Source organism: Acomys russatus, chromosome 20 (assembly GCF_903995435.1).
Source record: "Acomys russatus chromosome 20, mAcoRus1.1, whole genome shotgun sequence".
NCBI lineage: Eukaryota > Metazoa > Chordata > Mammalia > Rodentia > Muridae > Acomys > Acomys russatus.
The window spans coordinates 37,113,289-37,119,437 of NC_067156.1; the positions used below are offsets into that span (position 1 = coordinate 37,113,289).

At 43.6% G+C, this 6,149-nt stretch overlaps 1 pseudogene; it reads left to right on the forward strand.

Moving 5' to 3' along the window:
- Positions 1-5,027: 5,027 nt before the first annotated feature.
- LOC127204239 (40S ribosomal protein S10-like) lies at positions 5,028-5,566 on the forward strand (annotated as a pseudogene).
- Positions 5,567-6,149: the final 583 nt, after the last annotated feature.

Genomic DNA, 6,149 nt, shown 5'->3' on the forward strand with positions numbered 1-6,149 from the left:
ACACAAAAAAGCAATGGTGCTGGGGGAGTCCATGGGAAGAAAGCATATTTACACATCTGGCTCTTAGAGCCCTGAATGTAGCCCACTCAACTTCACTTTTCAAATCCAGCATCTGGATTTAAAGCTGAATCAATTATTCGTAAAGTGCATTGCTAGTGTGGTCTCTCGTTTCCAGCCTCTCCCAAGAGGCTGGTCCTCTTTAAAATCTGAGTGCTGTGGGATAAAGACCATAGTCCTTCATTCTACTTTCAGACTGGGAGATGGAGGATTTCTGTGCTTAAAGATCAGGGGCATAAAGCAGCAACTTACAGACTCAGAGTATACGGTGTGATTTTTTTTTTCCAAATCAATATTCAGTTTCACAACCAGGAATCCATAAAGAGAGAACAAAGCATGGAAAAACAAACCAATTTACAGCTATCGAGATGACACAAGTTCCTGGATATTTTTTCTAAAAACAATCAATTTTAAGGACAAACAAGTTAAAGCTAGTTCAAACATTGAGACGGAATATTAAAAGAAAAAAAAAAGATATGGCAGCAAACCAAAAGAGTGTATTAGGTCTTGAATAACTAAAGCAATCATTTTAAGTAATGGAAGAAGGTGTGTTTTAACAACTGTGTGCACTCCCCACCACTGCCTTAACCCTGACTGTGCCAGCTCCCCAGGAGAAGGTGCTGTGGGCATAGTTCTTGACATTTAGGGAAGCCCCTTACGTACAATGCCTACCAAAATCACAAAATCCATGCCTATTGAATTGAACATATGGTACAAATTCTTCAGTTTCTCTCTGAATTGGAAATTATTTTAAAAAGTGGTCAAGCTAACATTCTATACTACAGAATTTGTAAAAACAATGTCTGACAGGTAAGGAATTTAAATTCAATGCCCCACACAAGCCTTGGCTCAAAGGACTATCATCACACCATGTGTCATGTATGTGCACAAACATGAGCAATGAAACATTTACTTCTGGAAGCAATTTCAACTAGGGGTGACCCTAGAGAAGGAGGGAACAGATCTCTCCACCAGCAGGCTCCAGCCAAGAGCCTCAACCCCTTCAGTGGCAATAATCTATACAAAGGTGAATTCACATTTTTACAAGACTGTTAGGCTAGTGGGCTCATTATTTTTCTGTTACTGTAATAAAACAGCATGACAAAGGCAACTTAGTGTAGAAAGAATTTCTTTGGGGTTAGGATCTGTGACGGCAGGGAAGCAAGCAGCAAGCGTCTGACATGGCAGCTGGAGAAGGAAGCTTGAAAACATATCTTGAACCACAAGCACGAGAGTAAGAGAATAAACTTCAAGTGGACAGGCTTTAAGCTCTCATGTCTGGTCCCCAGTGACAAACTATCGCCACCTCCTCAACTTCCCCCGAAAGGCACCACCAACTGTAGAGACCAAGCAGTCACATGCCCAAGACCATGGAGGACATTTCTCGTTCAAACTGCCATAGCCAGTTTTTTTTTTTAAATTGCCAACTTCCTGCTAGTAAGAATTTTTTAGCTGGCTCAATGCCAGTATCCACATTTTTTTTTAAATCTGAGTAACCAATGCTAACAATTTTGTCCTGAGCATGTGGTCTTAGTCATTGAGATGGGAGATCCCTTTTACTGCAACCATTTTTAATACCCAAACAGAATGAACAGAATCCCTATGTCCTTTACAAAGCTAAGCACTCAGCCTTTTAGATCAAGCAGAAAATTCCAAATTGGTCATTTGCCTACAACTGACCAAAAGCATAAGGGAGTTATCCCATCAGGGCCCTTCTCCTATCAGTTGGAGCTACTGACCCACTCCTGTCTTGTGACAGTTTCTGCCTCCAGCTCCTGACAACAGGCTCCTCTATTTTGTCCTGAAATCATGTTTCCCAGTGTCTTTTGGGAACTTCACTTCCCACCAATCTTTCATACATGAAAGATTGGGGGTGGGGGTCTCTGTGACCTTGTCCCACTACCCCAGAGACTTTTCTACTCCCATCTCCTCAACCCTCCTATCCCTGGAAGGACCCAGAACTTTTTTTTTTAATTTTCTGTAACCAAAATGCCTATTAGGAAAGTCAGATTTGCATTCACTCAATCAGTCGTTGAGTTCCGCGTCACACAGCTTCACATTCTTAATTTCTAAGAGTTTGCAACCTTGCTAACAACGTCCCTGAATGAGTCTTCAGTGCTGTAGGGTCCTAATGCTTAATGGTGGCTCTTAAACAAACATCCCATTAGAATATCCTCTGGGAGACCCTATAGCAATGCAATAAAATGAACTCCAGCAGAAATTTTTGTTTAAATTCAAGGTGTTTGGTCTGTATCAGCAATGTTTAATATTCTCCTATTTCAATTTCTACCCAAAAAAAAGTATATAATAAAATTAATTGCTAGGGCTGAACTGAGAAACGATCTGAGAAAAATATTGCTATACGGACTTCTGTGCACTTGTGTGTGTGCATGTGTGTATGTGTGTGTTGGAGTGTGGTTGTGAGTGTGTGTCTGTGTGTACATGTGTGTGTGTGTGAGTATGTGAATCATGTTTGTGTGTGTGTGTGTGTGTGTGTATGTGTGTGTTGGAGTGTGGTTGTGAGTGTGTGTCTGTGTGTACATGTGTGTGTGTGTGAGTATGTGAATCATGTTTGTGTGTGTGTGTGTGTGTGTGTGTGTGTGTTGGAGTGTGGTTGTGAGTGTGTGTCTGTGTGTACATGTGTGTGTGTGTGAGTATGTGAATCATGTGTGTGTGTGTGTGTGTGTGTGTGTGTGTGTGTGTGTGTTATATACACAAATAAATGAAGTAAGAAGCAGGTCAGGAATTAATTAGTGTCATAGAACAATAAAGAAATGTTGTGGTATAATACCCAATGTTTCAGTCATACATGGAAGAGAGAAAGAGTGGACTTGTGATTTTCCCCAAGGGTTGGACTTAGCATCACCCCACTTCTTGCCATGCCTTCTCCCCAGTAAGCCATGGTTTTTAAAATGACCCAAACATATGAAGGTCATAGCAATGAGGCCCTTGGGAATTGGGGACCCTGTCAGAAGGGCATTTATGCTCTCAATATTGTCTCCCTCCCACACGGCGGGTTCTCCCTTCAGCATCCTACACACACTGACGATGGGAAGCAGACATTTGAAAGAAGAGCTGTGAGGAAGGAAAGCTCACACTTCTCCCTGATAAGCTTGGAAGGACTCAAACCACGCTCTCCAGAGGAGGGAAGACAGCTGCTGAGAGGAGCGAAGCTTTAAGCCAAGCTCTTGAAGCCTTAGAGTCATGAAATCACCACAGGATGAGGAAGGGGCTGCGCTTGAAATCACATTTGGTGATACATGCCTGGGTGTGAAACACATTAAAATTTGAAAAAGTGATGACAGATTAAAGGTTAAGAGAAAGTATACCAAATTATTTCATTAGAAAGTTTCTCTAAAACACTCTATTTAAACATAGTGATGGTATTTTTTCACATAACTAATGCTCAACTTTTCCTAACAATTTATGTGTGAATATTCATGTATGTATGTGGGAGTGCATGTGTGTGTGTGCATATTTGTGTCTATTTATATATTTGTGTGTGTGTTTACTCAGAGATGCCAGGGAGAAAGACAGGGACACACAGAAAACAGCATTTCCAAATGGATAATGAGGAATTTGCTTTAAAGATTTATTTGTTGCAGGGATCATGAAAACTGAAGAGGCCACCCTCTAACTAGACAAGATGCCTAGTGAAGGGAAGGGGAATGCCCACCCACTCACAAAACTTTGACCCCAAATTTACCCTACATACAAGATGTGCAGGGATAAAAATAATGAGGGAATGACCAACCAAAGCCTGGCCCAACCTGAGACCCACCCACTGGAGACAGCCAACCTTTGGCATTATCAATAATGCTTTGCTATACTTACAGACTGGAGCCTGGCATAGCTGTCCCCTGAGAGGCTCCACCCAGAAGTCAATGGAAACAGATGCCGTGACTTACAGCCAAACATTGGGTGGAGCACAGGGAGACTTGTGGAAGAGTGGGGGAAAGGATAGAAAGACTCAGAGGGAACAGAAGCTCCACAAGAAGACCAACAGAGCCAACTAACCAGGGCTCAAAGGGCCTTTCAGGGCCTGAAGCACCAACCATGGACCATGCATGGACTGGACCTAGGCTCTCGACACACACGCAGCCAATGGGCAGCTTGGTCTTCATATGGATCCCCTAGCAAGGCGATCAGAGCCTGTTTCTGACATGGACTGTGTTGCCTGTTTTTCAATCGCATCCCCCTGGTTGGGCTGCCTTCACAGTGGGAAATGGCGTGCTTAGTCCTGATATGACTTGATGTGCGAGGGTGAGTTGGTGGGAGGGGCTCCCCTTTTCTGAAGACCAGGAGAGAGGGGATGGGGAAAAGGGAGGGAGAGTGGGTTCTGGAGGAGAGAAGAGGGGCCTATGATCTGGATGTAAAGTGAATTAATTAATTAATTAAAAATACTTTTTACCTATATGTGAATGTGTATGTGTGTGTCTATGTGTATGACTGGGTGTGTATGTGTGGTTGTATATAAGTGTGTGTGTATGTGTGCCTATATGTGAGAGACTGTGTGTGAGTATGTGTGCCTGTGTGTGTGTATGTGCATGTGTGTGTGTGTGTGTGCGTCTGTGTGATTTCATATGTACCATGTATGTTGATGTCTGTTTTAATCAAAAGAAGACATTGGATCCCCTGGAACTGGAGTTACAGGAAGTGTGAACCCGGGTCCTCTGCAAGAGCAGCAATCACTTACTTACCTACTGAACCATCTGAAAGTTTAGCTTCTTTAGAAGGGAAAAGTGAATCTTTTTTTTTTTTTTTTTTTTTTTTTTTTTTTGAAGCACATGAGAAAAATTTTACGTTATAAAAAAGCTCAGCCATTATTATAACAAGGAGATTAATAATTATGCATTTATCCTATATAGCTATAAATTTCTATAACCACACCATAACTATATATAGTTACTTGTAACCGTATGTATAAATATGTGTAACTAAATGTGATCACAATGTACTTACAGTTCCTTTCCAGCCTCCGCCTCGGTCCCTGCAGCCACCGCGATGTTGACGCCCAAGAAGAACCGGATTGCCGTCTACGAACTCCTCTTTAAGGAAGGAGTGATGGTTGCCAAGAAAGATGTCCATATGCCCAAACACCCCGAGCTAGCTGACAAAAATGTGCCCAACCTTCACGTGATAAAGGCCGTGCAGTCTCTCAAATCTCGAAGCTACGTAAAGGAGCAGTTTGCCTGGAGACATTTCTATCGGTACCTCACCACCGAGGGCATCCAGTATCTCTGAGATTACTTCCACCTACCTCCGGAGATTGTGCCCGCCACCCTGCGCCGCAGCCGTCCCGAGACTGGCAGGCCTCGGCCCAAAGGTCCAGAGGGTGAGCGGCCTGCAAGATTCACAAGAGGGGAGGCAGACAGAGACACCTACAGAAGGAGTGCCGTGCTTCCTGGTGCTGACAAGAAAGCCGAGGCTAGGGCCGGCTCAGCGACAGAATTCCAGTTTAGAGGCGGCTTCGGTCATGGACGTGGTCAGCCACCACAGTGAGGTTGGAGAACGTGTTGTGGTGAATAAACTTTAAAGAAGACAAAAAAAATGAGCTAGAAATGATCATAATGAGTGAGTTAACCCAGAAGCAGAAAGAATCAAATGATATATACTCACTTATATCTGCATACTAGCCCAAGGGGCATGTCCCACAAAAGCCTTCACTTACCAGGAAACTGGGACAGAGGGGAAGGCATCCTATTGTGACTCTAAATGAGAGACGCATGGGAGAATAGCAAAGTAGAAGGATCCAGAGGGTCCTAGAAATTTACAAGTAGAACAATATGATAGGCAGATTTGGGCCCAGGGGTCCCGCTCAAACTAAGGCACCAGCCAAGGACAATACAGGAGGTAAACTTTAAACCCCTTCCCAGATCTAGCCAATGGTCAGAATATTCTCCACAGTTGAGTGGAGAGTGGGATATGACTTTCTCACATACTATGGTGCCTCACATTTGACCATGTCCCCTGGAGGGGGAGACCGGGTGGCACTCAGAGGAAGGGCAGCAGGTAGCCAAGAAGAGACTTGATACCCTATGAGAATATATAGGGGGAGGTAATCCCCCTCAGGAACAGTCATAGGGGAGGGG